The sequence below is a fragment of the Scylla paramamosain genome, chromosome 18, assembly GCF_035594125.1.
Source record: "Scylla paramamosain isolate STU-SP2022 chromosome 18, ASM3559412v1, whole genome shotgun sequence".
In the NCBI taxonomy this organism is placed as follows: Eukaryota; Metazoa; Arthropoda; class Malacostraca; order Decapoda; family Portunidae; genus Scylla; species Scylla paramamosain.
The window spans coordinates 16,043,342-16,067,493 of NC_087168.1; the positions used below are offsets into that span (position 1 = coordinate 16,043,342).

General features: G+C 43.0%; 1 long non-coding RNA gene across 1 annotated transcript in view; it reads left to right on the forward strand.

The window, feature by feature from the left end:
* The first annotated feature begins 2,558 nt into the window (after window positions 1-2,558).
* Window positions 2,559-24,152, forward strand: part of LOC135109170 (uncharacterized) — a 165,368-nt gene continuing 143,774 nt past the window's right edge. The window contains exon 1 of the long non-coding RNA XR_010272602.1: window positions 2,559-2,776. This is a non-coding gene — a long non-coding RNA (uncharacterized LOC135109170). The remainder of the gene's footprint in view (window positions 2,777-24,152) is intronic.

Consider the following 24,152-nt stretch of genomic DNA (forward strand, 5'->3'; position numbering starts at 1 on the left):
TATTTTTCCATCCCTAACCTAACCTAACTTAACCTAACGAAACCTAATCTAGTCTAACCTGACTTAACCTAACCTAACCTGATCAAATCTAATCTAATCCAACCTTACCATACCTAAAATTACCTAACCTAAACTAAAGTAAGATTGGTTTGTAAGGATGAATGGGTAAAATGGAGAGGTTAGTAGAGGGAAAAGGTTTCTTTGTATGGAAGAGAAGCGTTGAGTAAAGAAAGGCAGAGTGGACGGATGGATGAATGGGTAGTTGGATGGAAGGAGGTAGGGAGGGAGAAAGGGAAGGAGAGCTAGGAGAAAAGATGGTGAATAAATAATGGTTGGAAGGTTAGAGAGAGAGAGAGAGAGAGAGAGAGAGAGAGAGGAGAGAGAGAGGAGAGAGAGAGAGAGAGAGAGAGAGAGAGAGAGAGAGAGAGAGCCTATGTATGGAAGGACACGAAGGAAAAGGTTAGATACATGTACACACATACATACATAGAAGCAGAGATAACATATAGAGGGAAGAGGCACGGAATTACTATAGACTCGTATTTTCATCTCCCAGAATACACCATTTTCCCCACAGATCAAATTCCCTTCCCTTGCCTTGAGCGGAAAACAGCGAGAGGAGGGAAGGATGGACTGATAGACAGACAGACAGACATATGGGAGTATTGCGGTGAGCTGTGCAGGGGAGGAATGCTAGGAGTAATATAAGGAAATGGAATCCAGCCCCTCTTACCCAAATGTGACCAATAAGTAATGCACGAAGAGTAAACACATACATCCTATTGGACATGGCAGCGGTCAGATGGAATAGAGCTGACCACTATTTTGTATAATTTATTCACTGCCACTTATACTTGTGTGGCTATTGCTACCTCTACCACCGCCTCTACCATCACCACCATCGCCAACGACAACATACTGACATTCGTATTAATATTATGTCTATTATAAATCATTCGCCACTATTGCTGCTAGTGTATCTACCTGTACCACCAGCACCACCACCACCACCATCACCTCCACCACTAACAAAAACAATAACAATTATATCCAAAACTACTTATTCCATATCTATTATCATTTACGCACCATTACATCTACTAGTGTATCTCTGACCACTGCTGCTGCTTCTAGTGACACCACCACCATCACCACCACCACCATCACCACCACCATCACCACCAACATACTGATATCCATATTAATACCATCTCTACTATCATCTACTTGTACTACTACCACTTCTACTAACTTACCTGTGACCTTTGCTACCACCACCACCATCACTATTAGTACCATCTCTATCACCACAACCTTCACCAAGGGATCCATGGACACTATTCTCTGTTCTAACGCCGCCACCACTTACATCAATAACCACTTACAGTATACACCAACATCCCCACCACCACCACCACCACCACCACCACCAGTAAAACCCAGTCATTCCATCACCTCGCGTTGATACGAATGCAAATCCACCGCGACTAATACCATCACCACCATCACCACCAACACCACCACCAATAAAAACCAGTCATTTCATCGCTTCCCCTTTACAAATACACGACCACCACCGCTACCATCACCACCAGCAGCAGCAACAACAACCATTCATCCACCACCACTACTACTACCAGCATCACAGACCAACCACCACCTTTCACCATTCTCAAGCGGAACCCAGAACATACGCAATAGGTTGTTATTGCAGCTGTTGTTTGGTGATTCGAGATACGGCGAAGGACTGCAGGAACACGCATGCTGAAGCTGTCCCTGATGCTATCCGGATATATACAAGCGGATGTATATGTATTCTGAGCCCGTATTGTTGGAGGTAGAGAGGCGAGGTAGAGAGGCCGGTTCGCAGTATCTACATGGGGAGGGTGTCGGATCTGGCAGGGGGGTAAGGAGTGAGGAGCGAAGGAAGAGGGAGGAGAAGGAGGGGGAGTTGCGGGTCGGAGCTGCGTCGCTGCTTCGTTTCGTGGTTCGTGACGTGTTTGCTTCGTGCTTCACTTGGATGGTGGTTAAGTGTTATGCTAATGTGCGGTGTCTTTGGTGAACGTGACGTGTGGAGGGGAGTTCGGGTTAGGGTTCGGATGTTGAGCGTGGTGTCGGAACTGAGTCGCTGCTTCGTCTCGTGGTTCGTGACGTGTGTGCTTCGTGTGTCACTCGGATGGTGGTTAAGTGTCATGCTAATATGTAATGTGTGGTGTGTTAAGCGATCGTGACGTGTGTGTTTGGTATTGCGGTTTTCTTGGTAGATCATGAACATTGCAAGGCGAGAAACAGTGTAGGTTATTTATTACACAACACGAGGACTGTAGAAACTCGGTACTTATAATGGACAGGAAAGCGTTAGCTAGCCTTACATAATATCAACTATGCTTCGCACCGTCAGTGTTTATGTAGCACTAGCTTATTAAGAGGAAACAGCTAAACTACAACGCAGTAAACTATACCAACGTAGCTTAAATTATACCAGTTGCAGTTCTTGGTACATCAGAATCAAGTGACATGGAGATGAGTTGCCATGTATGTACTTTTCGCAGCTTTACCTCGAGACACCAGAGATTAGTGCATCCTGCGGCGTGTGTGTGTTGTGCGTGTGTGTTCGTCTGTATAGAGCACCCCAGAGCGTGATCGCATGTATCACATAATATCGTGTTGCGTCGTGGTGTGTTGCCTCCAGACGTCCTGCCGGGTGGAGAGAGTAAATTTGTGAGTGCCTGGCAGACAACATCTCTGGGCAAGTGTGTGCGACGTCCCCGGCAAGGTAATTAATTGGCTCGTATTAATTGGTGCACCTTTACTTGATCAGTATTTGGTTTGTTTGATTGCTGATGACTTGTGACTTGTGCTGCACGAAAATTTTATGGTTGGACTGGTACAGGCTCTTTTTTTTATTTTACGTTTTTCTTTCTTTTATTAATCTTTCCCCTGTTTTACTGTAAGAAATCTGTAAGTATGCGTTGTTTTCTCACTCTAATATTTCTCCTTTTAGTGTGTGTTGCTTTTTTATAAGAGCTGTACTGCGCTGTACATTTTTTGTTCTAAATATGGATGATGAAATAGTTAACAATTATTGATAGTTACACCTTATTTTTAAGCTTTGATACCATGACCTGTGCAGTTTGAGGACGTCTTTATGGATATACATGAAATACGTACATATGTATAGACGTAATACAGTGTTAGAAGGAGGTAATAATGAAGTGACAGTGTAAAGAGGTAATGATGAAATGACAATGTAGTGTAGAAGGGTGAGGAGGCGGAGGGAAGGAGGGAGAAGGGTGAGGAGGCGGAGGGGAGGAGGGAGAAGTGAGAGGAGGCGGAGGGGAGGATCGAGGATGAGAAAGCGAAGTGGAGGAGGGAGAAGGGTGAGGAGGCGGAGGGGAGGAGCGGAAGGGAGAAGGGAGAAGGATAAGGAAGCAGAGGGGAGGAGGAGGGAAGGGGACCAGTGAGTGAGGTGGGCAGTGACACGCACCGGCTTTCAAGGGATACAAGGCACACCGTCACACAAGAGGCAGCGGGGCCATCACACAGTGACCGGCAGCAGCCAGCGCCTGTAAGCAGTATTACCAATGGCACCAGCGACCTGAGTATATCGCCGCCAGTCAGGCCAGCTCACTTTTGTGCCTTAGTAACCCGTCTTGTGCTGCAGAGGCGGAAGGGGGATGCACCGTGGCCTGACTGTCGTGACGTTAGGAGTGAGACTAAGCTTGCTCGAATCGTACAATAAGAAGGAGGATGAGGTAGAGGATTGGGAGTAGGAGATGAAGGATTGGGGGAGGAGAGATGAGGTGACGATGACGAGGAATAGGAAGAGGAAGTGGAGTATTGGAAGGAGGGGTGAGGAGGAAGATTGGAAGGAGTGATGAGATGAAAGGTTGGTAGAAGGAAGTGAATGACTGGGAGGAGAGATGAGATGACAAGGAGAAGGAGGAGGAGAGATTAAATGACCGTGACGAGGAAGAGGAGGAGGAGGAGAGATGAGATGACGATGACGAGGTGGAGGAGAAGGAGGAGGAGGAAGAGAGATGACATGACGAGGAGGAGGAGGAGGAGGAGGACGGGGAGGAAGAGAGGTGAGAGGAGGAGGAGGAGGAGGAGGAGGAGGAGAAGGAGGAGAGATAAGAAAGAGAAGATACAGAAGCGGACTATTTCAGCTGACACGGCAGAGAGACGCGTGGCAGAATGCAGGCTTGGCGACTGCGACTATCACCACACACACACACACACACACACACATTTTCTATTTTTCATTCCTTCCTGCGACACATCACTTTCCTTTGTGTTGTCTGTCGTAAAACTAGAAATGCAACAGTACTGATTGCTCCGGAGTCGCCCTGAGCTGGCGGTGTGGCGTGAGCTGGACTGGCGGCATGGGTGATGTTGGGGTGGGTGCTGGTAGGGTGGTGGTGGAGCTGGGCGTAGGAGGAATGGTGTGCTGTGGAGACGAGTATTGGTGGTGTGGTGTGGTGTTTTGGTGGTATGAGGCTAGGTGTTGGGGTTGTGTGGTGGTGTAAGGTTGGGTACTGGCTGGTGTTGGTTGGCGGAGTGTGGTGGAGTGAGGGTGGATGTTTGGGTGGCGGTGTGACGCTGGCTTTCCTTATTCCCTTCACGTTTCCAGGCGCGAATTTTATATCTTCCTCGTCGTCATTCCCACCCCTTCCTGTCCCCATGCAAATGCAGGTGCCGGGCGAGCGAGGCGCTATTTTGACCCGGGACAAGTTTTGGAATGCTTTTAATACTTGAACCGTTTTTTTTTTTTACAGTTTTAGTAAGTTATTTTTATCTTTTCCATGTCGCGATAGTTTGATAATTTATTAGTGAAACTTGGGAGCGCTTTTTATTTATTTTTGTTCATTTTCAGCAAAGACGATGTGATGTGAGGGATTACCAGAGAGAGAGAGAGAGAGAGAGAGATGGGAAAAGAGTCTAGTCCTTCCTGGAAAATTTATCATGCGCATTAATATGATTCATGCTCCTGGGTATTAAATTTCTTCTCATCCGGAGACGTTTGCCACCCTTGGGAAAGAAGTAATTTCAGGACCACCGCTGCCAGGAGAGGGCGCGACAGTGGGAGAGGTGGTGGCGGCTGCTCCCTCCCCCCCTCTCTCTCTGCCTCGAAACCTTGCATGGTGTGTTGGTAAGGTGCTAGACACGTAAGGTGGACTGGGTGGCTGCTTCGTCTCTACCTCAGAACCCGGATGTGTGGGAGGATGCTAGACAGAAAAAATGTGACGGTAGTGCTGTTTAATTATTCTTCTCTTAAAACCTTGCATGATGTGTAGAAAGGATATTGGACAGGAGCCTTAGTAGTAGTAGTAGTAGTAGTAGTAGTAGTAGTAATGATGGGTGTTCTCTTCATCTACTCCCTCAGCGTCTTGCATGGCTGGTTGTGTGGTAGGGTGCAAGACAGGAGTAGTAGTCATCACTTAGAACCTTATATGGCTGGATGAGTAGGATGGGTGCGAGACAGGAGGCATAATGGTTGTTGGTACTCACGGCATCATCCCTTAGATAGATAGATGGATGGATTTATTGACCATAGAATCACTCATGAAAAAAAAAAATTCTTAACAGCTTAAATAGTTCAAATTAAAATACTGAAAACGTACAAAACTTAGGCATAAAAAGAACGAAATACACTGAAACGCAATAAAACAAATATAAAGCTTAAACATGAAGAATCCAATAACACAAAATACTAAAATAGCTTAAAACCTTTCATGGTCTGGATATAGAAGAAGTGTGGTAGACAGAAGGGTAATACTAGTGACTGGTAACTCTTCCTATTTCCCTTAGAACTTTGTATAATGAGGGAATATAGGTAGATACTTAATATGACCCGTGGTGGTGGTGGTGGTGGTGGAGGAGGATCTCACCCCAATCTACTTCCCTCAGTCAGCCTTGCATGCGTCTCAGCCTCGCCTCCACCTGGTTCGTAATGCCGCGCCTCTCATTAACCTGGGACGGTGCTGAGCAAGGTGCGTTGCCCATCAAAGGCTTAGTGTGATGAAAAGTGCACGGCTCCTCTGATACCAATTTGTGTGTGTGTGTGTGTGTGTGTGTGTGTGTGTGTGTGTGTGTGTGTGTGTGTGTGTGTGTGTGTGTGTGTGTTCATGTTCCTAAATGTTATTGTGTATCAGGACTATATTTTAGAAGCCACAGTGATGATTATTTATGTTCCCATCTGTTTTCTTTTTGATAGTGTAGGACCCTTATTAAACTACCACTAGAAACTTGCAAAAAAAATAAATAAATAAATAAAAATCATAGTAACTTGCGCTAGATTCCTTTGAAAATGTTGACTGTTGCCGAAACGTTTGAGAATACTGTCCATTTGATATTCCTTCGTGTATTTGTCACCAGTTGTTTGTGACTGTTGCTATTTTCAGTGCGTTTTTATACCTCCTCATCACCCAGACTCATAAAATTAAGCAGGCTATGAAATCATGCATGTATTTTGAAGATTTACGGCGCGGTTCCTGTCGCATTAATGATTTCCAGTGTGTGGGTGTTGCTAAAGTGGTTAATTTAAGTGTTTCTGCAAGGTCACGTTGCATGGATTTTCTTAATTTGCCAGTGTAAGTTGATAATCGATTTTTATATCAATTTATCGTGGTATCTGATGGAGTTTAATTATGAATTGCCCTTTACCGATTATAACTGATGTATTGTTATCCGTTTATACTTTCCGCTGCTGTCTTTATCAGATATGGGCAATTGCATGTTGTATAATGTATTAATAGTGTATGTTTTCTAATATATGTATAAGAGGTAGTTGCGTCTGCATTACATAGTGAACAGAGAACTAATTAAGACGACTATTTTCATCCCTTGATAGCCTTGATGGAGTTTAAATAGTATTATAATAGTATGCTAGTGGTTGATAAGTTAGTGTGATATTAGTTAAGATTTACTATTGTTATTTATCAGTTTATTTACGCACATCATTAACATAAGTATTGGTATGACGAAAACTAACGTTGCATTCATCGTTTTTCGTATGCACAAAGGAGGCCTGCCAAGGAGACGAAAAATAATAAAAAGGGATAAATGAAAAATGCCACTAAGATCGCGATTCTCAAAAAAAAAAAAAAAAAAAAGTAAAAAGTTAAGTAGCTTTACAAAACTAGTCCACAATTAGTTCCTGTGCTCTGATGTTCCACCGCTACTACTCGTATTCTCCGTCAACTCTTCTCTTTGATTTTCAGATACATTGGACGCAACAAGTAAATATTTTTAGAAGAAATATAGGCAGCTACTGTGAACGCTCCAGGACCTTATTCTGAAACACTTAAGCGCCGCACCTCCACTAAGCATGCAAACATAATCTCAAAACTCAAAGAAAAATAGAGAAAAGAAAAGAAAGATGTATATTCAAAAGCCTCTATTTAAAGTTACGCCAGTTTTTAAGGGTGTCTATGGTTCTAGCGACAGATTAACAAGATTTCTACATTATTGACAGGAGAAACATACTCGGCTAATCATCTGTGTGGCCTTTGAAAATAATCGTGGCGGGAAAGCGAAGCGAATGTGGACTTGAGTAGGGTAAACTAATGAAAAACAAACGTAATTCATGAAGCACCACTTCTATTCTCCTTTGTTACATTCGCTTGGCATTCAGCAGTACTCGGCAACAAAGTGCTATTCTTCCTCCCGTCCATTTCCCGTCAGGCGGCTCGGAGCTTTCAAATGGCTGACCACCGCTTGAATGGGCTCATCATCATTAACTAACTCATTCAGTGCGGGCATACTCTTTCCTGCTGATGAGTTCATTAGCTATATTACCAGAAAAAAAGCCTGATGACGCTAATTAGGCGAAGAATGTTTATATTGGAAGCTGTTGCAAACGAAATTATTGGGAAATGGTAAGACTGACGCAGAGGTTTTGTTTTTTCGAGTGGTGTTAGAAGCGTGGCGTCACTGGTGGTGGTGGTGGTGGGGGTGGTGGTGGTGGTGGTGGTGGTGTCTTGAGGGTTGAATTGGTAGTTTGGTTAGGTATGTTTCGTTTCTACATGCTCGTGGTTTTATTTATTTATTTATTTATTTATTTATTGTTTTTATTTTTTATGTAAGAGGGGCACCGGCCTAGGGCAAGAAAAATGTAGAATAGAAAGGTCTACTGAAGCGCTAGTACCCAAAAAAATGAAGCGATCATAGAATATTGAAGGATAAGTGTCTTGAAACCTCCCTTTTTTTTTTGTATTGTGTGTTCCCTGCCCAGTTTCAGTTTTGCATAAAGTAGCACTTGCAATAATGATGGAATGATACTTGCACTACTTCTTCTGTTGATTTTCTTTTAGTTTACTTATCTTTCAGTCGTTTAACCAGTCCCCATCAATAAAAATATATAATGAACTACCAACACTTGCCAAAAGAGCGTGGGATTTTCAGGTCTTCATTCTGTTTGTACCTTTATTTTATCTCATTTAGTTTTATTTTATTATTTGTCTTTTATTCCCCATTCTTTGTTCTCATTCGTCTTTCTCTTATCATTTCAATTGCACATTGTCTTCTTTTACACTTTTCCAAAAAGATTTATACTGTTCTCTGTGCTATTTCCACAGTTTCTTTACATACACACAATCACCTATACTTATTCACTAATCTTACATGCCAGGGAGTTGCATCAGGGTTGTATTATCATTTTAATCCACTTCAGCTTATTCCCAATCCTTCCACGAACCTAGAAACCCAAGTCACGGAAATGGAAACGCCGATAAAGCACCCCAGAAGAAGCCTTGAAGAGCAGTGAACGTGGGGCAGATGAGGAGTTACAGTCTATGCATTACACGGTACTCCGCAGACGTGATGAGAGGGCGGCTTGACTTATGAGCCTTTCCTCCTTACTTATGACTTGCTTCCTTGCCTTGCTGCTGGCCTGGTGCTGCGCGGGCCTGCTTGTGTTTGGGTATTGACGGAATGGAAAGGTTCAGTGACGAGAGGGAGGAACAAGGGAAATGAATAAACAGGTTGATGTGAGTAAGAGAAATGAATAAGGGCGAAGTGAGTAAGGTAAATGAATAAGTAGCAGGACAAAAGTGAATAAATGAAATTATAAGCGGTAGAAAGATAAAGGAAAGCAAGGAAGCCATGTATGTATTTATGTATTGAAGACATGGGAGAAGGAAAGAGAGAAGGGAGTCACGAAGGAAATGAATAACTAGGACAAAGGGACATAGGAAAGTAAGGAAGCTATGTATATACTGAAGAACGGGGAGAAGGAAAGAGGGAAAGGAGGAATAAATGAGGGAAATGAATAAGCGATAGAGGGATTAAGGGAAGCAAGAGAACCATGAGTATGTTGAAGAAGGGAAGGATGGAAGAGAGAAGAAAGGGAGAATAAGTGAGTGGGAAGAAACTGAATACATGAACGAGGAGAGAAGGGAGAAAATAAGTAAAGCGGTACAGAGAAGTAGGGGAAAGTAACGCATATTGTGCTGAAGAAGGGGAAGAGAAGAAAGGAGCATGAAGAGATGAGTAAATGAACCGGAATGGAAAACTGGAATAAATGGAAGGAATAAGAAACAATAGAGAAATAAGAATTGATTGAAATGATACAAAAGGATGGAGAAAAACAACACTAAACTAGAAAAATAAAGGAGAAAAGGGATGATAAGCAGAAATTATGAGAGAGGGAAAGGGTATAGAGAGATGAAGGTAAGGAATGAATATAGTGCAAAATGAACGGAGAAAGAAAGGAGAAGAAATAGGCGGGTTGATGCGGTACTGAAGAAGTGTAGAAGCAACAAGGAAGAGAGAGAGAGAGAGAGAGAGAGAGAGAGAGAGAGAGAGAGAGAGAGAGAGAGAGAGAGAGAGAGAGAGAGAGAGAGAGAGAGAGAGAGAGAGAGAGAGAGAGAGAGAGAGAGTGTGTGTGTGTGTGTGTGTGTGTGTGTGTGTGGTGAATTCGTGTCGTCGCAGTGTGTGTTGTATTTAGACAAGTGTGAGGTACCTGAGCAGTTTGTTGGTAATTAACGTCGTGTTTCGTTGTTGTATGTCACCTGGCTTTGTGTTCGTGATGTGTGTGCAGAACAAAGAACATCGTTGACCTGTTTGTGTGTGTGTCTGTCTGTGTGGCTCTGAGTCTGCGTGTGTTTGTTTTACGTGAGTCATATCTTTAATCACGATGAATGTGTTTGCAGTATATACGTTTCCTCATTCCCTTTGTGTGTTCCGGTTATTGCTGCGTGAGTCATGTTGCCGGAAACTTGCATCCTCGTCCTATGCAGTGTGTGTGTGTGTGTGTGTGTGTGTGTGTGTGTGTGTGTGTGTGTGTGTGTGTGTGTGTGTGTGTGTGTGTGTGTGTGTGTGGCTCACTGGGTCATGGATGGCGTGCGCAAAGTTTACAATGCACGTGCGAATATATTGCCAGGAAACTGATATTCTTTTTGCTTTGATCGAGGAATGGAAGGGGTTGCTGATACTTCCCTAACTCCAAGGTGCGCAGGGGTGAAGCGTGAGTGGTGCGGGTGAGTGAATATAAAACCAGAAGAGACTTTCAGGGGGAGGAGGTGGCTGGCGTGGTAAGCATGAGTTATGAGGTACTCCTGTTCCTTTTGGAGACTTGGGAAGGTAAATTAGAAGGATGGGGTTATTAGAAGGATGGATGAAGGATGGAAGGTTACTGTAAAGGTGGGTGGTTTAGTTTAACCTTTTCACTGCTATGGTCTTCCTTTGTTAATATTGGAAATACTATAAAACATTCTTTGCTACAGAAAGAAAAAGAAAGAGGTAAGGATTAGTATTATCTTTTCTAGGCCACATAACTATTTAAGAGACTCAAACATATAAATGTCTAGTAAGTCTCAGGTGAATATAGGAAAATATTTGTCAAGCAGTGAAAGAGTTAAAGTTTGTAGGTTAGAATTAAGGGGTATTTTTATTTTTATTTTTAGGGGTTGGGGGAAGTAAATTAAAGGGATAGGATCTTAAAACAAATGAGGGATAGAAGATTACTGTAAAAGAAGGTGGCTTGTTAAATTTTGGGGATAAAACTGTACCTTTTTTTAGAGGGGGATAATGGAAGGTAAATTAAAGGGATGCGTTCTTAGAGTGAAGGATGAAAAAGGATCAGTAAAAGTGGCTGGTTAAGTTTAAGTTTTGTGAGGTAAAATTGTAGAGTACTTTTCTTGAACAGGGATTGTAAAATGTAAATCAAAAGGATAGTCTTAGAAGAAATAATGATTGGGCAGTGGCTAGTTAAATTTAAGGCTTGTGAGGTAGAATTCTAGAGTGCTTTTCTTTAGCTGGAATTGTAGAAGGCAAATTAGCAGGATAGTCTTTAAAGAAATGGAATGGAAAGGCATCAGTTTGGGCAATAGATGGTTATTGTGTGGTAGAACTGTGAAATATTCCTACTTATGTGGTTGGGGAAGGCAAAATAGAGGCGTATGTTCTTTAGGAGAATGATGAACAAGACAAGCAATCACGGTAAAGGTTGAAGAATTGCCAAATCTAATTAAACGTGGTATTGTCTCGATTTGAAATAATGACGCACAAAATCCAGTATGTTGAGTAAAGTGCAGTGCAGTCTTTATGAAATTATGTCGCACTTTTCTTATTATTTCCTCCGGTGGCGATATGTATGGGAATGTTGCATATTTATCATAAATATCTACCACAAACCCTTTTTTTCCATGGTTACAGAAAGATAAAAGTAGATTGTTAATTTCGTCTCTTTTCTTCCACAAAACATATCATATCACCAATTAGTATTTAAAAAGTATAAACATTAGAACGTGCGTGTGAGGTAGAGAGGACAAAGAAGAACGAAGGCAAAATAATGAACGCCGGCAAAGAAACATAACAAAGACAACAAACTTCTTGAAGCTAAAACGTATGTGAAGTTGACAGGACGAACAAGAACGAAGGGAGAATGATGAACGCCGGAAAAGACCCACAATAAATATTACATACTTCTTGAGGATAACAAAGGTGCGGTCATCATTACAAGGCAGCGAGGAGTGGGGCATAGTCATAAACTCGCCTCATGTAACTCGCCTCACAAACACCGCCAGTTCATGAGTCTTTCACGCATTTCCATTACCCACGTTTTGCTAACTTTTATCAGCAAGCAGAGACTTAACTAAAAACTTGCTGCGACAAAATTAGAGGAGATATCAGACTTCCCCTTGGTGAAACTGATAAGAGTGACCGCTAAGCACGTATGTGGAGGCGACGCAATATAAGACAATGAGCAGCGCGTGTTTGACCTACATTGTGTGTGTGTGTGTGGGTGGCTGTGTGTGTGTGTGTGTGTGTGGTGACGCAGAAAGAGAGAGAGAGAGAGAGAGAGAGAGAGAGAGAGAGAGAGAGAGAGAGAGAGAGAGAGAGAGAGAGAGAGAGAGAGAGAGAGAGAGAGAGAGAGAGAGAGAGAGAGAGAGAGAGAGGGGGGAAGGAATGGGGGGACAAGAACAAAAATAGCATGGTTCATAAAGACAAACAAAGACAGATACAGGAAAGAAGGAACATGAGAAAGTTTCGTCCAGTGTGTGTGTGTGTGTGTGTGTGTATGTGTGTGTGTGTGTGTGTGTGTGTGTGTGTGTGTGTGTGTGTGTGGCTCCTGGCAATGTCTGCGTATAAGAAAGTGTACATAAGAGGCTTCTCCCACTTCATAAACCTGAGTAATCCCGTTTTCTTTCTCTGGCATCCTGGCTTTACCACACCATCCCGGACCATCCCAGACCATCCTATTACTAAAAGGTTCGTTAATAGAGGGACTGCGGGAGTCAAAAAGCGTGTGAGGTGATGAGAGCAAACACGTATAGAGTGACAGGGTGAGGGCAGGGTGCATGATTCACACTCAAACTCACGCGTGTATTAACCAGATAAGTGGAGTGAGGTGGCAGCCCGGCAGAATGAGTGAAAGGTGTTTTAACTGAATGACTGACTGACTGACTGACTGATCGATCGCTGATTAATGAATGAGTGAGAGGAATCTGAATGACTGGCTTGGGATCTGCAAATCACCTGAAAAGCCAGTTGATGATAGAAGCATTTCTTCGTGATTGTGAAAGGATCATATTTGATTTTTAGAAGAGAAAGAGAGAGAGTGAAAGCACCAGTTGCTATGTCTTTATTTACCCTTTACTCATTCTCATTTTCTCATTTACTCATTCTCTCTCTCTCTCTCTCTCTCTCTCTCTCTCTCTCTCTCTCTCTCTCTCTCTCTCTCTCTCTCTCTCTCTCTCTCTCTCTCTCTCTCTCTCTCTCTCTCTCTCAAAATGTAGTGGTTAAGTAAGGACCACCACCACCACCACCCACCACCACCACCACCACCACCACCACCACCAGCCTAGATTGTCTTGGATCGGGGGAAAGGAAGAGGTGGTTTACATAGCCAAGTCCAATCAGAACTCAGTCTTGTCCTCGGAAACTGAGCGACATTGCCTTCCCTGGTGGTGGTGGTGGTGGTGGAAGTGGTGGTGGTGGTGGTGGTGATGGTGGTGGTGGTTAATACTTTTCCTTTTCTTTATTTTATTTTTATTTCCATGTATTTCTTTCTTTCATCTTTTCATAAATATTTTCATTCTTATCGTCTCTGTTCTGTCATTCCTTCTTCTTCTTTCCTCTTTCCTTTCTTGTCTTCTTATTCCCCTATCATTCCCTCTTTCCTTTCTCGCTCTTCCTTTCTTGTCCTTTTACTCTCATTTCTTCTTTCCTTTCTTGTTCTTCCTTTCTTGCCCTCTTACCCTTCTATCATTCCTCCTCCTCTTTCTTTCTCCTCTCCTTTCTTTTCCCTTTTGTTTGCCATCTTCCCCTTCTTTCACAAATCCTCTTATCTACTTAACCTCGTGACATTTAAGGCTAAAAAAACAACATGTGAGCTAATCCAAGTTAACAAGATGCCACTTAATATCACATTCTACGTATTACAATCAAAACCACCAATATCAACCTCATTATCTTCATTCAGACAGCAAACTTACAAAGGGAGGTGTAGAAAAACACAACGAAATAATTAATGAATGACGTGTGCGCGCGTAAAAGCCATGGAGGTGTCAAATAAGCCTTAAAAAAAACGACCCTTATTGTGAGGTATTGATATTGGTGGTTGTGTCAGTGGAATACCTAATGGTAGTGAAAAGTTGGCCTGTGTTACCTGGTATATATAATTTGCACCTGAGCCCTTCACTCACCCAGCAGTTTATAGCACCGCTTGATCTGGCCTGTCCGGTGCTAAATATATATGAATGTAATTAATTAGGATTCATTATATTACATTCAATACATTAATGATATGAAATATGTCCGGCCGCTAGAACTGTTGACAGGTGTGTGTGTGTGTGTGTGTGTGTGTGTGTGTGTGTGTGTGTGTGTGTGTGTGTGTGTGTGTGTGTGTGTGTGTGTGTGTGTGTGTGTGTGTGTGTGTGCGTGAGTGTGTTTCCGGGTTCACATCGTGTAATAAAGGAAAATGACAACTTTTACTAACATGAATTTTATTTTATTTTTTTCATTTTTGACGTTTTTATTTCTTTTATCATTTTTTGAACTTGTGGAAATGCATCTGCGGTCGGGCACTCTCTCTCTCTCTCTCTCTCTCTCTCTCTCTCTCTCTCTCTCTCTCTCTCTCTCTCTCTCTCTCTCTCTCTCTCTCTCTCTCTCTCTCTCTCTCTCTCTCTCTCTCTGTTTCACGTCACTTATTGAAATTATAAAGCCTTGAAAAATGAAAATGCAAATCTCTTTCTCTTCTTCCAGACTTTACTCGATGAAGGAAAGCTATTTTAGGAGGTAATTTATCTCCTTCTTCCCTTCATCTTCTTGTTCTTCTTCCTTTAAGTTTCGTCATTATCATCATCCTTATTTTCATCTTCGTTAACAATGCTTACTTTTTTTTTCCTTTCCTTCACCTTTCATCTTTCTCTTCTTGGTTATTATTCTTTCCTCTTCCTCATTACTATCATCATCTTTATTTTTTGTTTCTTCGTCTTTGTCTCCATTGTTTACTCGCATTTTTCTTTATTTCCTTAATCTTCCCTTTGTCATTATTATCTATCCTCTTCCATTATTACCATTGATATTAGTAGTGTTTTTCTTGTTGTCGTTATTATTATTGCTGTTATCATTGTTGCTGTTATTATTATTATTATTAGTAGTAGTAGTAGCAGTAATAGTAGTAGTAATAGTATCAGTAATAGTATATGTATGAATATAACTTCGATATCATTACAAGTTATAAAAAGGATAAGAAGTTCAGTGACTAGTTGAAGAATAGGTATATAATATTTACTCAGAATTGACACTTATTATTGGTTTATGCATATACTTCATTATAATATTCTTGGTGTTGTGAATAATCTCTGACCTCGAAGTGAAGTTTTATGTTGGATGTGTTCTAAAAGGGTAAAAATAGAGTAAAAGATTTATTCCAACACTTTTTTTTTTTATAATCCTCCCTTCCTATATCCTCTCTCATTTCACCATATCATTCTTTCCTTACTTCTTTGCTTATTTTTTTTCCTTTGCTACTTTTTTTACCTGAATATTCTCTCCTTACTTCTTTTCATCAATCATTCTTTTCCTTGTTTTTTTCTCTTCTTTTCATTTACGTAACATTTTTTCCTTGTTTTCTTTTTACCATTTTTTCCCTGGATAATTTTTTTTTCCATCATAACGTTCTTTCATCATAAAATTCTTTCACTGTAACATTTTTCGACGCTTCTTATTATCAACTTTTCTTTCCTTTCTTCTTTTTATCTTTACAGTCTTTTCTTACTTCTTTTCACCACAATATTATTTCCTTACTTCTTTTCACCAACCTATTTTTTTCTTATTTTCCTCACTTATTTTATTTTTTTCTTACTGATGCGCTTCCAGATCCTCACTCTCCTGCATCTGACTTATCTAAATCCTAATAGTTTTTGGCTTTTCCTGGCCTGCATTTCTCTTATTTCACTCAACTGTATGTCCACCTCCCTCCCCCTGAGATGGCCCCCTTTGACCCTAGCGAGGAGGAGGAGGAGGAGGAGGAGGAGGAGGAGGAGGAGGAGGAGGAGGAGGAGGAGGAGGAGGAGGAGGAGGAGAGACCGCGGCCACTTTCTTCCTGACAAACAACTCTAAAAATGCGCCATAATCAGAGTAAATTGGAAATCGATGTCGGATTGTTGCGAGTGAAGTGACTTAGGTGTTGGTTACCCGCATGGCTTTGGGCAGCGCCTCTCTCTCTCTCTCTCTCTCTCTCTCTCTCTCTCTCTCTCTCTCTCTCTCTCTCTCTCTCTCTCTCTCTCTCTCTCTCTCTCTCTTTCTGAAACCTTATTCTCTTCATATATTTACCGTTTGTGCATATTCTTATCGTTTGTGAGAGAGAGAGAGAGAGAGAGAGAGAGAGAGAGAGAGAGAGAGAGAGAGAGAGAGAGAGAGTGCGCGTGTGTGTGCGTGCTTCACTAATAAAAGATGCAGCCCACCAATGGAGATCTTCATAGTGCTGCAGTGCTGATAGGAAAGACGCTGCAGCATTAGTCTGAGCTGGGAAGGGTTGGGGGTGATGGTGAGTGAGAGGAGAAGGGGAGATGAATAAGCTATGGGGTGAGTGAGAGAGAGGGGGAAAGGAGGAGGGAGATAAGGTTTTGTTTGAGTGAAGAGATAGAGAGATGGGCAAGTGAATAGTCAGTGAGGGGAGGGAGATGGAAATGGGGTGGTGGATAAGGTTCTGGGTGAGTGAGAGAGTGGGAGGGGGTTGAGGAAGTAGATAAGGTTTGGGGTCAGTGATGATAGAAGTAGAGTGGAACGTGGATAAGTTTTGGGGTGAGTGGGAGGGGAGTAGAGTAGAGACAGGGGGAGGTGGATGAGGTAAGGGAAAAGACTCAGGTGACAGATGGTTATTTCATTTGCATACTCATGAGCTCGTCGTCTTGTTTATGGCTGCTGTCCCTCACCTTAGTTTTTCGCTCGTGGTTCTTGGTACAGTAATATGGTGAGATGTAACATGCAGTGGGGACAAGGCAGTGTAAGGTACGATATGAGTTTGATACGACATGCACAGAGGGAGTAATGGGAAGGCAGTACAGTGATACGGTGTAATCTAATATGCAGTGAGGACGTGTTGGGGACAGAATAGTGTTAGGTATGATATGATATAGTATAAAATTTGATACGGCATAGAAAGAGTACAGTGATGAGATGTAATGTAACTTGCAGGGAGGACATGGTAGGGAGAAAACAGGGTAAGGTGTAGTATGACATGCCGTGAGGACATAGAGAAAGTACAGTAATAAAGTAAAATGTACGAGTAATATGCTGTGAGGACATGGCGGAGACGGAACTGTATAGGATGTAATATAACACTGCCAGGGATATGACGTGTCGCGAGCAGTGTACTCGTAAGTAGCAATGTAACAGTATCCAAGACACGAGAACTCAAGCAAAATAAGGTATAATTCAACGTCACCAGGAAGTGATACAAGCAAGCACTACAAGGGGTAATGTATCGTGTAGCCAGGCCAGGATGGAGACAGGCAACATAATGACAAAAAGAAAAGGTAAGTTGATGGATGGGTGCATGTAATTTGCAGGCTTGTAACACGACCAGCAGCACATCATTCATGGAAGGAGGTGATACTTGCAGCCATTATATTGTTACACTGTGCGCTGTTGTGAATATGCCTGTGTCTACTGTCATGGAGGAAAATATATAGTATTTGTGCGCTGTATATTACGAAATGTATAAACTGCGAGTAAATTTCTTGACGGGGGAACATCTCAGATTTCATTAAAGTATATTGAGTGCCCGAAGGAAAAATATATGACATACATATATCCGGGTGAATTTACGGCGCATGTTGCTGCATGGCGCACGCTTTAATTTCCGCGAACGTTAAATCAGGGTTATGATGCAGAACATACGGCCCGTGTTTGTTCGGAGGGAGACGAAATGTGTGTTCATCAGGAGAAGCGGGGACTTGGGAACACGCCAGGCCCTGCTGTGCGTCCTGCCCTCAGCACTGCCAGGGGAAGACGTTTGTGTATACTGCTGATGGAAGGGAAGCAGAGAAAGGCTGTCACTTGCTGGTGGGGGAGGGGCGAGAAAGATCGAAATGCTTACATCGATTTCAGAGACAAAGAGTGAAAGTGGAGAGGAGGAGGAACGTCACTGCTGAGGGAGAATGTGTAGGAGGAGAAGGAAGAGGAGGAGGAAGACCAAGGGGGAGCACAATCGATTGACTCGTTCATAGGAACATGTTCATAATATATTCAGCAAGCTTTAGGGGGACTCCAGATCAGGCCACCAGCAACTTGGGGGAGCGGGGCGGCGTGGGCTGAGCAGGCGTGGGTGTGCGGGAGGAGTGAGTGTAATCAGGTGGCGGGAGGAAGCGTGGATGTGATGGTGAGTTTCATTAGTTATTAAGAGGAGAGTGAAGGGATATCTGTGTGTGTGTGTGTGTGTGTGTGTGTGTAGATAGGTGGATGGGTGGGTGAGGGGAGGGGCATGTTAGTTGTGATGGTGATGGTGTGTGATGGTGAAACAATTTGAGTGAAAATAAATCGCACGAACACTTTTTTTGCTAGAGAGAGAGAGAGAGAGAGAGAGAGAGAGAGAGAGAGAGAGAGAGAGAGAGAGAGAGAGAGAGAGAGAGAGAGAGAGACGAACAGTTGCAGGAGTCATAAAACATCACAATCATAACAATTGTTGAAAGTGTGATTAAATTGACATCATCTGACTAACCACACCTTTATTCTTAATTTCACACCCCTCTCATTAACAAATTTCACTTAACGCATTCACAGACAAGCAAGCATCTTACACTCACTAGAAAAAAGAAACGTACCTTGATTAATAAATATTTTGCGCGCAGACACGTATGGAACTTGCATCCCTTCCACGAACCCTAAGTGCATTGAAGTATTGAATCTCGTCCACCTGACACACCACTGCTCCCTCTCACCAATGGGACACTGGGAAAGGTACACGAAGGGAGGGAAAAAAAAAAACTCTTGAGCCGCGAGTGTGACAAAAGTTTAACAAAAGTACGTGTTTGGAGTGTTGTTTTCGCTTCCCGTGTGGTTCATAGCGTGAGGAACTACATATAAGGGGCTGGCTATTGCTGTGCTCGTAAATTTCTGAGTTATTGTAGTGTGGAAGTGTAGCACAAAGAAATACTTGGATGCAGTAGGAGTGAGTGAGGGGCTCTACATGAATGGTGGGTTACGTAAGTAGTGCCTGGCTGTTGTGTGTAGTTCGTTGATGTAAAGGGGGAATGAAACACGATATGCGCACAGAAGGAAACGTACTTACCTGTTTCAGCCTATCGTTCTCATCCATAAATGTGTCTAATCCTCTCTGAAAACTCCCTAAATGACTCAAAACTGGAATGAAGTTATGTTCTCCAGAGATGTTTGGTATGTTTAACGGGATATAGTGAAGGAATGACTGCCATTTTGAATCTTTCGTCTTCTCATCAGTATTTTCAAAGACCACAGATAATCAGTAGCATATTCACATTTTTTCTTCATTGATGATGCAGATCCCTCTTTCGATTATCTCTTCAATCATGAAAACACCAATATAAATCATTCAGAACTTACAATCGTGTTACGTTAGTTTAGGTAAGCAGTGGAAGAAATACCAATAAACATTTGAGAATTATGGTCTGTATACAACACCTCCACTTTCGCTGTGACTAAATTGTTTTATGGTGCGGTGATTGTTGTACCCAAGGCTATAAAGTCTAACGATACCTTATTTACCATCCGTGCTGCACCTCGTTGTTTAGCCAGCTACCTGTCATTAAAGGTTCACTGGGATACTATTTATAAAACTAGCATGACTTTCCCATCAGTCTTAACAAAATGGTTATGTGCAAGTCTGGAGAATCTTTTTTTTTTTTTTTTTTTTTTTTTTGAAAGACACCATTGGAAGGGAAATAAATCCTTCTGATATTTAAGTCCATGAATAGTTTTAAATTTGCTTAGTAGAATCATGTAAGGAGATCTGATGCTACTTCCCCTCAGTCTTAATAAAGTGGCTCAGTGCAAGTTTTAAAGTACAGATTTTGAAAGACACTGAACAAAACACTCCTTAAGTATTAAAAAAAACATTTAAGTCCATGTATAGTTTTGATTTTACTTAGTACGATTAGTAATGTTGGAGGAACTCGTGTCGTTTCCCCTCAATCATAATTTAATGACCCGTTGCAAGTTTAGAGTACAGTTTTTGAATGACACTTTGAGAGTAAAACAATTCATGGATACTTCAAACTTTTAGTTCCATGTATGGTTTTAAATTTGCTGAGTAAAATTACGTAGCGAGAGCTGATGTTGCTTCTTCCTAGTCATAATGAAATAAATTAGTGCAAGTTTAAAGATTTTGATAAACCTAGCAAAACAATTCATGAGTGATATAATCTTTTAAATCCATATATAGTTTTAACCTTTAGTATGGTAGTGTAGTATTACTCAAATACCAGGTGTCATATTTACTTTGTCACAGTGACAGGAAGACAAGACATCTGGGTCATGACTCTATAGATTTCAGTGTCAGGAAAACGTATTCTGGTTTGACTTTCGAGCGAGACGCGGCGAGGTGGTGGCGGCCAGACGTGGTTTGTTGATTGAGTGGTGTCATCCGATATGTAGATTGTGGAAACGCCTTTAGCAGGAAGCGGTGGCCTGTGTGTGATGGACTGATAGTATTACACTTGAGGCACCTTGCTGGCCGCACTAATGAAAGGGCATTTGCATGTCAGGGTAAATAATGTCGGTAAGTAATAATGGAAGCGCGAGACTAACATGGGATCATTCTGAAACACTTTTGCCCGCACCTCCACCACTTTCAAAAGGCTCTAGATTAAATTACACTGTTTTTTAAGGTTGTTTTTTTTTATGGTTCCAGTGATCGAGTAACACAATTTGTTTTAATATTAACAGGAGAAACACTCTTGAAAACCTAGCTATCATATCTGTGCCCCTTGAAAATAGTTGTGGTGAGTGATCAAATCGTTTCCGAATACGGGTCTAAGTAATACTAGCAGACTCAACTTACACCAGAAATGTACCGTTAATTTTTAATCAGCGATAGTGAGTTGTGTATTAAATTATTCCTGTCTAATGGAGTGAAGGCCGCTGGGCAACACTTATGTAACGAGATCACACGCTGAAAAGTGAGACGCCCTGGAGTGCCACGTGTTGTCAGGACGAGTGCCGCATTCTTACTGTCAGTCAGATAGAAGTGTAGGTCTTTATTGCTGCCTTTTTTGTCGTTATATCACCTCATGTTAGGTTATTCTTGAGATTTTTATTACTGAGCTGTGTCACGTACCGCCTCCTGTTAGCTCATTATTCAGGTCTTTTTCACTACCTTCTTGTCACGTACCGCCTTCTGTTCGCTTATTCTTTCCTTCCTATGTAGACCAGACGAGAAGGTTTGGCAATCAGTATGAAGTGTTGCGCAATATTCGATGAATGGCTAAAAACAAATTATACAGTAATCATCGGTGCTATTTTTTTTTTTTTTTTTTCAGCGCAAGGTTGAAATCAGGAAGATAATTAGTTCGATCATTTTTTGAGTGAAAGTCTGCAAACCTTTTTAAAATGTTGCTCCCAGAGGAAGGCTGCAGCGGCTGGTGGTGGCTCTGCAATTAACCGTTTTGAAGGTGTGGCCTAAATACGGTGCTGATCGCGCAGTGGCTTCCTGTCTCACTTGAAAAATTACTTGGCGTTCGCGTTCCCACCACCACCACCACCACCACCACGGGGAAGGAGTGTTATCAGCAACTTTCATGAAGGGAGGCATCAGTGAGGCAATATGGAAATAATTAGTACTGATGGAAAATGAAGTAAAAATCATTATCACCAGGTGTCACGGTCTCGGGAAATAAAAAGGCAACGAAAATGTATAAAAAATGGTAAACACATGAAGATATTGTTAAAATGCTGACCTTTTATGGAATTCTAAGATGGCAACTTTTGGGCTTTCCGAAAAATACACACGTTAAACTTAGCATCCTCTCTCTCTCTCTCTCTCTCTCTCTCTCTCTCTCTCTCTCTCTCTCTCTCTCTCTCTCTCTCTCTCTCTCTCTCTCTCTCTCTCTCTCTCTCTCTCTCTCTCTCTCTCTCTCTCTCTCTCTCTCTCTCTGGGCTGTTTGTTGCGGTGTTAGTCACAAAGTGGAAGCACATTTTTCCTCCTGAACTTTTCACCACAAACTCTTTAGACCACGTTCCAAGTTTTAAGACTAAAAGCAATACAAGTCTCTGGCTCGTGTTGGTAAAGATCCGTTTTCTTTTTATCTTAACAAGGCACGGAACGTTGACGGCAAGGGAGGCAGGCGGCAGGGGACAGAACAGAGGCAGGGTGGAACAGGTGGGCAGGTGAGGCGGCGCTGCAGAGGGCGTGGAGATGAGTGTGAGTGGTGTGGCGTGGCGGTGCGTCAAGGGAGAGCAGGACTGGGAGTAGAGTGTCAGAGCAGGGCGTGTTTGTGCGAGGTGGAAGGTGGCAAGGGGACGCGGGTGTGGGGGGAAGCTGGTTTGGCGGGCGTGGCTGGTCGAGGCAGGAGAGTGCAGTGAGGGACGAGGATGGAGATGATGGGGAGTGACGGGGGGAGTGACGTGGGGGGAGGGAATGGGATGGGGTCGATATACAAGGGGGAGGGCCTCGTGGAGCCGCGGGATTACGGGAGGCAGAGCAGAGCACAGCACAGCACAGCAGAGTACAGCAAAGCAGGGCAGGGCAGGGCAGGTTGGGGAGAGTCGAGGCAAGGGAGAGTGGGGTAACAGGAGAGCTGGGAAGTGACACCCTCCCCTCCCCCTCACCTGGCGGACACCTGTGGCATCTCGGGGGATAAATTAACCTTGTACAACAGCAAGCCACCTTCTCTCTTATTATTCTCGCAGCTTTTTGTGCCGCGGCCAGACGTGTTCATATCCTCCAGGTGGCGGCGATGAGACTGCAGGCTGTGGTGGTGGTGCTTGTGGTGGTGGCTGTGGTGCTTGTGGTAATGGTGGTTGTGATGGTGGTGCAGGAAGACTGGTGGTTGTGGTGATGGTTGAGGAAGGCTGTGGTGGCTGTGTGGTGGTGGTGGAGGAAGATTGGATAGTTGTGGCTGTGGTAGTTACTGTGTTGTGTTGCATCTCTCTCTTTCTGGATGACATTTCCTCATGTTCATTTCATCGCGGGGAGAGCGAAGACTTTTCCTGTTTCTCTCATCATCCACACGACTGCAGAAATACACCATTTACTGCAACATCACGCAGGAATAGAACCCTTTGATTTCATCCACACGTGAAGCATTTCCGAGAAGCCTCTCAGGTCACGCCAGCGGGAAGATGAGGTAGAAACTGTCACGTTTATCCCCCAATTAACCTTGACTGCTTCATTCCGTGCCTGGTGACTTACTAGCTTGCGTCCTCCCGGTAATGATAACGCAGCGCTCGTGGAGGGAAGCACAGGGACACAAAACAGAGATGGCGCTTTAACTGAGCACCCGTGAAGCCAAATAGATTATGTATTATCCTCCTGCCTCATGTCACTCCGCGCTGGGCTGGCTTGGTGTGTTTGGTGAGGCATGGCAGAGAGAAGGCAGAAAGGCAGCAGTGGTGGTGGTGGTGGTGTTCCTGAGTGGTGTTCAAGGCTCTTCCTCCTCCTCCTCCTCCTCCTCCTCCTCCTCCTCCCTCCCTCCCTCCCTCCCTCCCTCCCTCCCTCCCTCCCTCCATACGTCAAGCTTGTCAAGGCTCCTCCAAATCCAATACTGCGATACACGTGCCTCGGATCATCTTTCCTTGTTCCACGTATTTCTGTTATTTTCTTCTTTTTCTCTTTCTCTGTGCCCTTTTCCTCCAAGTATCCTTCTTTCTCCTCGGCCACAAACACTCTCTTTCCCTTTTCCATCATTTCTTTTACCTCTTTCCGCCCTTAATATCTCCTTCCCACTCACATTTTTCCTCTCAACTTACTTTTTTATTTTCCATCACTTCCATTATTACTTTTCCTTCCTTTTCCTCCTCTCTTTCGTGTCCCCTTTACATCACGCCCTCCTCCCCTCACGGCAGCTGGTCAGTTCATCTTATAAGAGCATTTCATCTTCTCCCCTCCTCCTCCTCCTCCTCCTCCTCCTCCTCCTCCTCCTTCAGGCGCGTAGGTCACTGTAGAGGAAAAGGAAGGAACAGGTTAACAAAATGTAAAAAAAATACCTGCTAGACACGAACGGTAA